We start from the raw sequence: 11349 nt of genomic DNA, 5'->3' as shown, positions 1-11349 counted from the left end.
GTGAGCAGGCTGAGGTGACACAACTGGAGACTGCCGAGGCTGTCTACTGCAACTTCATAAACCAGACCTTGCGGCATTCTGTAGCATAACACCCCCAGAAAGTGCCCCACAAGTCATTACATGAACATCAGGAGGGGGAAAGCTGATGGGAAGTGGAGAAGGGCGTGAGGGTTTATGTTCAGAGCGAGCTTGGCAGGATTCAGAATCAGCCAAGAGAGAAACCTCAGGGCTTGTCTGTGAGGGTGTCTCCAGAGAGGAGCTGCAGGAAGACCCACATTGAGTTTGGGTGGCATGTGGGCTGGAGTCCCAGGTCTGGATAAAAAGGAAGGAGGGAGGGTGCTGGGCACCAGCATTCCTCTCTGAGCTTCCTGACTGCAGACAGAAGAAGGTAAGCAGCCCTCTACTGCCACACCTGCTGCCACACCTGCTGCCACACCTGCTGCCACACCTGCTGCCACATCTGCTGCCACACCTGCTGCCACACCTGCTGCCACACCTGCTGCCACACCTGCTGCCACACCTGTTGCCACACCTGCTGCCCAAGGGAACCACTCACACTGCCACTTTTCACTGGCTATCATCAGCTATATACCCTCAGAGTATGAGACAAAGCAAAGCCTTCCTTCAGTTGCTTTTGCCAGATGTTTTATAACAACTCCGAGAACAGTGAGTGATATACAGGGCGAATTCAGACCTAAAGAACCCAGGGCAGCACACTGCAACATTGTTCAGATTGGGCCTCAACAGAGAAACAACTGATAGAGAAAACTTCATTATACAAATTGATCCAAAAGGCTTAGGGAGTATAAACTGTATCTCTTAAATGATACAACTGTAAAATACACACCAATAGTAGATAGAAGGGTGGCCTGACATTAGTTTAATAAAGTCTCTTAGAAAACTGGTAGACCAGTAGCTCTCCTGGCACAGCTGACTGGAGTGTGGTACTTAAACAGAACTTGTAGTAAGACACTTTGGTATAGGACTGCACATGAAGTTTCTGAGATATAGTCTCATCATGTAACAGAGGCTAGCTTTGAACCTTTCTGCCTCAGTCCCCCAAGTGCTAGGATCACAAACATGTGTCCTTCAATAGTCTTTGTATGTAAATGTAGATAATAGGAACTAATTTCAACCCAGTAGTGAGCTTTATACCCACATCCCCTAATGAATATTCTGTCTTTTCGAGAACTTGTGGAGTAAGGGCTGGGGAATGTGGATCAGTTGGTAGAGTACTTGCCGGACAGGCAGGAGGCCTGGGTTGGATGTCCAGCACCTCAGAAGCCAGATGTGGCATAATCCCAGCACTTGGGAGGTAGAGGCAGGAGGATCAGGAGTTCAAAGGAGGTGAGGCTGGAATACAAGATACCCTTTCTCAAAAACAAGCAAACAGGCAAACACACAAGAAAGAACACACAAACCAACCACAATGCTCAACCAGTTACTTCCTGATCATTAATAAATTTATGAAATAAATTTCTAAGTATTTCTATCATATATACAATATTTACTGGATACAATGTAATAAATTTAAAAACTAATATAAAAGAAGGGATAGCTTAAATTTCCTTGAAGCTCAGGAATGTAAGAAATACTGTATTTTAGGGAGTTCATGTGTGTGTGTGTGTGTGTGTGTGTGTGTGTGTGTACACGTGCACACAGGCACATGCATGAGAGAGAGTGAGAGAGAGAGAGAGAGAGAGAGAGAGAGAGAGAGAGAGAGAGAGAGAGAGAGACAGAGAGAGAGAGACAGAGAGAGAGAGAGAGAGAGAGAAAGAGAGAGAGAGAGAGAGAGAGATTGTGCCTGTGGAGGCCAGACAGAAAAGACTGTCAGACTGTCTAGAACTGGAGTTACGGGTGGTTGTGAGTAGCCCCACTAGATGCTGGGAACCAAGATCCCGGAAAGAGCAGTAAATGCTCTTAACTGGGTTGAGCCATCTCTACACCCCTAATATTTAATTTGGAAATAAATTGGGAATAAATAAATTGAAATAAATTGAAATAAATAATAGTCAGCAGTAGAGTACTTACTCAGCATATGTGTGTGTGTGGGGGGAATAATGGAAAGTAAGAAAAAGCTTCTAACATGAAAACTCCACATGTTTAAAGTAGTACTGAAAGATGTATAGTGTCATATTCACTTACTTAATAAACAAGAAATATTAACAATTAAATGAGAAAGTATTCAGCACAAAAACCTAGAAGGAAAAAGGAAACAAATAATAAAAAGGAGGGCAGAGAAAAAGAATAAATAGGAGCGAAATCAAACACGTAACGAACGAACTAAGAAGGTGTTTGTCCCCTAGAAGAGAAGGGCGGGTGGGAGGCCGGACAAGTCAACAGCACAAAGCAAAAGGAAGAAAAGATTTACAGATAAAGTTTCCACTTTAAAATATCAAAAACCAATGCTTATTATTTGACTATATACATGAAAGAGGGCACTGGAGAGATGGCCTACTGGTTCAGAGGACCCAGGTTCGATTCCCAGTATTCACATGGTAGCTCACACCTGTCTATGACTTCACTTCCAGATTGGACACCCTCTTCTGACCTCCACACCAGGCACACAGGTGGAGCACAAACTCACAGGCAGGCAACATACCCATACAGAGATAAAATAATGTTTCAAGAAAATACAAATGAAAGAGAAGCTGGAGAAAATTTAACTACAGTACAGAAGTCATCAAGACGGCTCAGCAGGGAAAGGCACTCGATGCCAAGACTGACAACCTGAGCTCTGTCCCCAGGACCCACTTGATGTCAGAGGAGAACCAACTGCACAAGTGGAACTCTGTCCTCCACATGTGTACCATGGTGTGTGTGTGCACACAGACACACAGTCAAGCGCACACACAAATAAGTAAATACAAGAAATCGAATATGGCACAAAAGAAACAGATTTTAATGGAATATCAAACACTTTGAAATCTCCCCCATCAGATATAAAGTATACATTTGCTTATATTAAAACATGATGGGAGGAGTTCAGTCTGCAAAGAGGTTGCTGTGGCCTTTACTGAGTTCAATCCCCCAGAACCCACAAATGGAAAAACAAAGACAACAAAAACCAGCCATAGTAGCTGGGGAGCCTGCAGTCTCCTCTCTGGGGAGGCAGGGATAAGCTGCTCCCTGAAGCTCTCTGACCATCCAGCCTGGCCTAATTGGTAAGTTACAGGCCAGTGGGAGATATTGTCTCCCTGAGGAATAATACCCAAGGATAGCCTTACACACACACACACACACACACACACACACACACACACACACACGTGCGCATACCTATGTTCATACAAGTGCACCCACATGACCGTGTATGCTCATGCATGTGCACAAAATAGGCACATCACAGACGTGACACACAATAATGGAAAAAGGCTGGTGTAGTGGTGTGTGTGTGTATGTGTGTGTGTGTGTGTACCTCAGGGATGGAGTGCTAAAGTATAAATTAGTCATGGATGAGGCCTGTGTTTTATCCTTAACACAGAAAAGAAACTTAAAATTAATTATTTGATTCTAGGACATACTCAGGAACAACTCAAATGAATTGCAACCGACACATAAGAGGTAAATAGTAGGTAGGTTGGTAGGTAGACAGACAGACAGATAAGAATCTTAACTACTTTTGATAATATGCTGGTGAAATTAGGGTGTTGTTATTCTGGGACTGTTGTGTGCATAGGTGGATCCTACAAATAAGCATTTACATTGGTATTATTTAAACACTTGATAATATCCCATGTGCTCACTCAGATTAAGACGTCCACCCCAGGAGCTGGAGAGATGTCTCAGTGGTTATGAGCACTTGCTGTTCTTCCCAAGGACCCAAGTTCAGTTCCTAGCACCCATGTTGTGTGGTTCACACAAGGTATACTCCAGTTCCAAGAGATCTGACATCCTCTCTGGCCTTCTTAGGCACACACATTCATGCACACACGGGGCATACACCCAAACAGACACACATATACATAATTTAATTTAAAAAATACCTTTACCCCTGGAAATAGGGAAGCAGATATTCTAAAGTGTGATCCCTGGTCCCAGGCAGCAGAACACCAGCCCTGTGTGTATGTAGTAAATTCTAAGTAAAAGATCTAATTGACAGAGCATTGTAAGGGGATAAAAATCGCCTTTAAAATACAGTAACTTGGTGGCAGCTGCAACCTAATGACTTCTCTGCCTTAGCTGACAGATTGATTGTATTGTCTCTTTTTCCTAAGCAGTAAAATGCATAAATACATTCTGACCTATGTTGACTTGTTTCAAGCCTTATAAAAAGCCCTTCCTAGCAAGTAAGCCTTTATCTGAGGTCTTGAGAAGTTAAGTGTGATATATGGGTACCTTGCATGTCATCATCAGTGACCAGGGCACCCATATCACAGGACAAACTGTCCAGGATTGAGACCAAACACATAACCACCTGAGGTAGCAGGGTTGGAAGAAAGTCTTTTATAAAAGCAATAGACACAGACCTTAAGAGGCAACTCACCTTCCCTGACTGGGTTGTGGTCCTTAGAGAGAAATACCAGTAGATTTAAATACCAAGACAGATTTCCTCTCAGGAGTGCCTGGGGCTGCAGCCCTTGCCCTAACACGATCTATATCCCAGGTGTTCATCCAGGTTCGTCCTGCCAAAATTGACATATTAACAGAGAATTGACATGTGTCCTGAGAGGGAACAACACAGTGGGTGTCAGGTTGCTTATTGCTTGCAATGAATTGACTGTTTCTTGCCACAGTATATGTGTGCTTGTGTGGTACATGTATGTGTTTGTGCGTGCATGTCAACATATGTGTAGCTGTGCATTCGAGGTCAGACGCTGATGTCAGATGTCTTGCTCAGTTGCCCTCCACATTATTTTCAGAGAGGGGTGTCTCACTGAACTTGAGGCTTATCAGTTTGATAGGCTTGCTGGACAGTGAACCCCTGGAATCTACCTATCTCTGCCTCCCGGTACAGGGATGACAGACCTGTAATAACACACCCATTTTGGGGGTGGGGTGGGTAGTAGAACAAACTTAGGTCTTCATGCTTGTGTGGCAGACACTTTACCCTGTAAGCCATCTCCCCCAGTTGATCTTGTCAGCCTGACTAGTTGGCCTCACTTAGGAGACACACCTCTGTGCTTGTGTATGAGCCAGTTTTAGAAAGAAAGGTTTAACTGAAGAGGAAAGATCCACTCTGAACGTCAGCAGCATCGTTTCAGGCTGAATATGAGGGAGGAAGTCAGCTGGATGCCAACTCAAGGGCAGAGTCACAAGTCGAGGACCAGAGGCAGCCAATAGAAACTGAGAAAGGCAAAAAAAAAAAAAAAAAAAAAAAAAAAAAGGGGGGTTCTCTTAGGGAAAGAAGTCACCCTTTACAACACGTTGATTTTAGCCCAGTGAAATTCCTTTTGACTTCTGGCCTCCAGAACAATAAGATCATGAATTAAATAAGTCCATGTGGTTTTGAATTGAATGTATGGTAATTTGTGGCAATGGCTGTAGAAAACTGATATGCTAGGCATGGATGGTTGTTACTGGTTGCACAGGCCTGAGTTGGGAGCTCTCTCTCTTTCTTTCTTTTCTCTCTCTCTCTCTCTCTCTTTCTTTCTCTCTCTCTTTCTTCTTCTTTTTTTTTTTTCCAACCAAATTTCTCGCCACCAACCTTCAACCTTCTAGTAAGGCCCTTCTATCCCCCACCTGCTTCGAGTGTGGAGACTTAATGGAGGGATGACCAGCCCTAGCAATCCATTTCCCTAGTGCTCGAGCCTGGGTGAACTTAGTCCTCTGGGAATGCATACGTGAAGCCAGAAGATTCATTGTGCAGGGATTTGGTTGATGATCCAAAGCTGTAAACGAAGATGGAGCATCAGCCTGTGTGGCAAGCAGACATCTCTGAGTGGGTGGAGAAAGGATATCTGCATTAGGAAAGAAGAAACAGAACCGTGAGGAGAGTTGAGCACCGGGAGAGAAAGGACCCATGTATTCTTTGGAGCCTCGGAATCCAGTTGCTTCTGATGCTGGTGTCACACTTGTCCTTCACTTAATGACAAGTTGATACATCTTGTTATTGTTCATACTCACTGAGCAGGCTTTAGCTCCCTGAAATACAAAGACTTCATAATCACCTTCTGAGCTGTTACCTGCAGTGGCTGGAGAATGGGTCCTTTGTTCATCTGTCTTTCTCTTCATTTCTATGTCCAACACTGTCTCTGCCTTGTCTATTTCACTTTATCTAAGTCATACAATAACATACAAGTTACAAAGAGGTTTTAGTCATTCTTTGTCTACACCTTTTTACTAACACCTTTATGAAATAAGCAGTTCCTACTTCAAACAGAGTCCATTCCCAAAACATTGTATTCTTGCTGAATCTTCTATGTATCTATTTATCTATTTATCTATGTATCTATGTATCTATCTATGTATCTATGTATCTATCTATGTATCTATGTATCTATGTATCTATCTATCTATCCATCTATGTATCTATCTATCTATCTCTCATCTGTCTATGTTAAAACTTTTATTCATACTTTGAAAAATTCATACATGTATCCATTGAATCTTGACCACATTATCCTCTGTTCCCTCTTCCCACTCCCCTACTCTCTCAAACATGTCCTCTTCCCCTACCACTTTCATGGCCTCCTCCTTCTCCTCCTCTTTCTCTTCCTCCTCCTCCTCTCCCTCCTCCTCTTCTTCTTCATATTCTATGAACTGCAATTAGTGCTGATTGCATGAGTCTTACTCCACCTGACACTCCTTTCTCTGGTCCCTGCCCCGTCTCCTCCATTTAATGACAAAGGATCCTGATGCTGAAAACTCTATAGGAAGGACTGCTTTTTTTTTCTCCAGAGTTCCATGTCCAGAATTCCTTCTGCTCTACCACATGTGGCATTTTTTTTTCTGAGACAGAGTCTCACTATGTAGTCCCAGCTGACCTGGAATTCATGGAGATCCGCCTGCCTTTGCCTCCAGAGTGCTGGGATTAAAGGTGTGCATCACCGTGTCTGGCCTGATGTGGGGTTTTGTGGGCATCTTTAACTTAAACTTGTAAGCTTAGTTTTTTTCAAACCCTACTTTTAATAAGGGTTCTTAAATGCTTTAACCTCCCTTCTGGCCCACCACAAACCAGAGGTAGTGGAAAAGAAAAACTTATTAGGAAATGGGTGAAGTGGACCTGCTTAGAAATTGTTCTTTCAATAGGTAGTTTTACCAGATGAACCATCTCACCCACTCCCAGCCATGATTCTTGTCTTTTAATTCCAAAGTTTCTCAGTCCTAGAACATGGTAATAAATGCTATTATGTAAAAATATCAACATGCTGTAATTCCTCACTGCAATGGGGAATGGGACTATACCATTTACAAGGAGAGACAGAGCACAGACTTTGATAAAGGATGACAAGAGAGAGCCACTGACAGGCACTGCCCAGTCTTTCCTAAAATTGAGCTGTTAATCATGGTGAGAAGGTTGTGGGTGTGGCTTAGTTGGTACAGAGCTTGCCTGGCTTGTGTGAGGTCTTGGACTCAATTTCCAGCTCTCCCCAAATTAAAAAAAAAAAAAAAATTAGGGCTGTCAAGGTGGCTCTGAGTGAAGGTGCCCAACCTGATGACCTGAGTTCCGTCCCCAGGACCCACATAATAGAAGATGAGAACCAACTCCTGAAAGCTGTTCTCAGAGTTCCACAAGGCACCTGAACACATCTACACACACACACACACACACACACACACACACACAGAGAGAGAGAGAGAGAGAGAGAGAGAGAGAGAGAGAGAGAGAGAAACAGACAGACACACAGACAGACACACAGAGAGCGACAAACATATAATTTAAAATTAACTAATTAAAACAGAAAAAATTGTAGAAGGGAAAGATTCTTATCACTAACCTCTGTTAATAAAATGGAGAGCAGCAGGAGACCTGGGTGTGGTGTTAGCTGTGCCATTTACTACCATTTAATAAACTCAGGCAATTCAGTTCATTCCAATGTCTTCGTCAGTGAGGTGACATTCATGACATACATCTTCCTGTCTCATTGCCTGAGTGGTTTGGAAGCATTAAGCAAAATGGACCCATGCACAGTACAGATCACCAGATGAAGTCAGGACTGGACACCTTCGTTCAATCCCGGGACTGTGGGATCACGGCTGTTCTACCTACCCGTGATCAGGAAAGAGAATTGCATCTGATAAACCAATTTCTTTTATGAGTTGAGAGTTAAGTCTTCATACAGAATAGTACCAAATTTGAAACATAAGTAAGGCTGCTACTATATGCAAATGGTTAAAGACCCAACATCCGAATGCACATAACAATCTAAACAGACGCTGCACATTCTTGCAAAGCATGCCGAAAACGGTCTTCAACTGATGCTTTGAAACTCTGCCTGAATTATAGCTTTTCAACAAGACAAGAAAGCCAGTGGATTTGTATCGAAGATCTCTGCCCTGCCCCACCCCCACAGATGTCTTTCCTTAGTACTAAACTTAGAGCCCATGGAGGACCCAGCAAGTAAGACAAAGCCTGCCTGCGTCAGCTAATCAACCAATATGGTTGAGCCAGCAGGGAGAAAGCGCTCAAGTGGTCTGTACATCTTAGCAGGACTGGAAATAATTCATCCCTGGGCTCCTGCTTTTGAGGAATTCACCATTTATATAACTCAGACACAGCACTATTTGGTAACATTACTAGGTGATTCCTGGGTACCAGGCACTCAATCGTAAGGGTTTTAGTCTTATCGACTCATCTGAGCTTTTGATGACCCTGTGAAATAGAGATTATCCAGTTTTCTCAAAAGTTCAGCGAGTTGGTCCAAGAGTGCATGGCTAAGTAACCACACAGAGATTTCAGACCGTGTTCCTAAGCGTGATCTAAACCACTCTTCTAGAAAGACACGGGAAGGAGTAGAATACCTTTTGATTTCACTCATACTTAGTATACATTGTGAATTTTTAAAGATGTATTCTATCTTTAATTGCGTGTGTTTGCGCATATGTGTGTGTGTGTGTGTACGTGTGTGTGTGTGTGTGTGTGTGTGTGTGTGTGTGTGTGTACATGTGAATACAGGTGTCTGTGGAGGCCAGAAGAGGGCACTGTATCTCTTAGGCTGGAGTTACAGGCAGTTTTGAGCCACCCCAACCCCTTATCCTTTCTCATCCCCCAAGCCCTGTTACCAAAGTTACTCCTCCCCACAAATTCTCCTTCTCTCATGTCTTCTGGGTTGTGACCAACCTAGTTGAATTAGGGCCGTTTGCATGAACTTCAACAGGAAGTTATTTGCTGGATGGACAACTTATCAGTGGCTAGACCACTGAGGAATGGGAAACCGCTGTCCTCCAGCAACCATTAACAGTCGGTGACCTCCCCAGGACCAAACCTTACGGGGCTCTTGTATGAATAGTAACAGCTGTAGTGACTTCATGAGTATAAGGACCACATTGTGTCCAAAGACATATTTTCGTGGTGTCCCCCTTTTCCCCTGCCGATTATTTTCTTTTCTCCCCTCCTTCTTTCCCCATCACCTCCGAGTTGATGATGACACAGATGTCCCATTTAGGACCAAACACTTACCTTCAGTTTGCCAAATTACATGTTTCCGCATTAACTGCTGCGCCCATTGCAATCGGAGCCTCCCCTTACAAACGTTGAGTACATCATTAACCTATGAGTATAATCGTCAGTATTTAGAAGGTAGATCGACAACATGTCTACTTATAAAGCAATAGCAATAGTTTACCCCTCTTCTCTCACCAGGCCTTAAGGCTTTCTTAACCACAGGCTTTGGCCAGGTTTTCAGAAGCAGGCATGAATCCCCCCTTGTGGAGTAAACCTCAAATTCAAGCATAAAATAGTCAGTTAGCGCCATTACAGTCATGCCACGATTGCACCAGTGGGTACATATTGACTGGCAGCCTGTAACAGTTGCCCTCAGGATTCATAAGTAAGATTGTTGATGAATCTTCTCTTCCTCCTACCATGTGAGTCTCAGATATGAAACTCAGATCATCAGGCTAGACACACTTCTTTAGGCTGAGCTGTCTCACCAGCCCTTGAATGTTTTAAGACCATGAAAGAGCCAATGTTGAACTCTGAGGTGTGTACTTGTGTACTGATGCTGGGACAAGCCAGGAGGGGGAAAGGACTAGGGGTGGAGGTTGTTGCTCAGTGGTAGCACAGATTCAGGAGGCTCTAGATTCACTCTCCGGCACCCCAGGGGTGGGGAAGAAGGGGAGAAAGAGTGATAGGCAGTGAGGTCCAAGCAGGCAAATTGAAGGAAGCTTCGAGTATCCACGAGCTGGGTGGAGGCTCCTGAGAGCAGTATTGAGATTAGGGAGTTTGTGTCTCCAGCAACATGTCTGGCTGATCGCCTCAAGACATATCAGAATGCTGGAACCCGAATGAATGTTGAACATAGACCACTGGGGTCTATGTTCTCCTTTCATTAATGACCAAGTTCATCAGAAATCTGTATTGATTGTGGGGATGGGAAACATGGCTTTGATCACTCACATACGATCTAAGTACAGTTAGGCAAGACTTTTTCTTTCAGGTAAGTGCAATGTGTATCAGTGGGGGATTTTGAGCAGAGTAGTAACACAACCCAAACTGTATCTTTCAAGGACTCCATTCTCCTCTATACTGTATTACTGCCCTATTGTGATTCAAACGGTAATTGTGAATTTTTCTGTAGATGCACTAAACACTAAAAGAAGCTGAGCACAGTGTCCAATAATCTGAACAGTTGGGAGGCTGAGACAGGATAATTGCAAGTTTGAGACAAGCCTGGCTTCCATAGTGAGATCCTATCTCAAATACAACAGAACTATACAAAGATGGGTGAACTCAATAGTGTGTGTGTGTCTGTGTGTGTGTGTCTGTGTGTGTGTCTGTATGTGTCTGTGTGTGTGAGTGTGTGTGTGTGTCTGTGTGTGTGTATGCATGTGTGTGTGTGTCTGTGTGTGTATGCATCCATGTGCACTCAGGAGGAAGCCGAAGGAGGACACCAAGCATGTTCCTCTATCATTTTACACCTTACATCTTACACTTTCCTTGAGACAGGGTCTCACTAAGTCCAAGAAGCTCACAATTTCCACTGATCAGAGAGCTTTCAGAATCCACCTGTCTCTGCCCCCACAACACTAGGATTTCAGGCATGCCTGACATTTATATGGGTGCTGGAGAACAGCAAGCATCCTTACCCAGTGAACCATCTTCCTGGGCCTGAAGTCAATATTAATAATATAACATAACCTAATATGGCTAACACACCATTGTAATGTACAGTCAATACAAAAAATGAATTATATTACTTTTATAATGTCTTTGAATTTCAGTGCCTGTTTTCTACTTCCAGAATA

This window comes from Arvicanthis niloticus, chromosome 14, assembly GCF_011762505.2.
Source record: "Arvicanthis niloticus isolate mArvNil1 chromosome 14, mArvNil1.pat.X, whole genome shotgun sequence".
In the NCBI taxonomy this organism is placed as follows: Eukaryota; Metazoa; Chordata; class Mammalia; order Rodentia; family Muridae; genus Arvicanthis; species Arvicanthis niloticus.
This window is presented reverse-complemented; position numbering follows the sequence as displayed.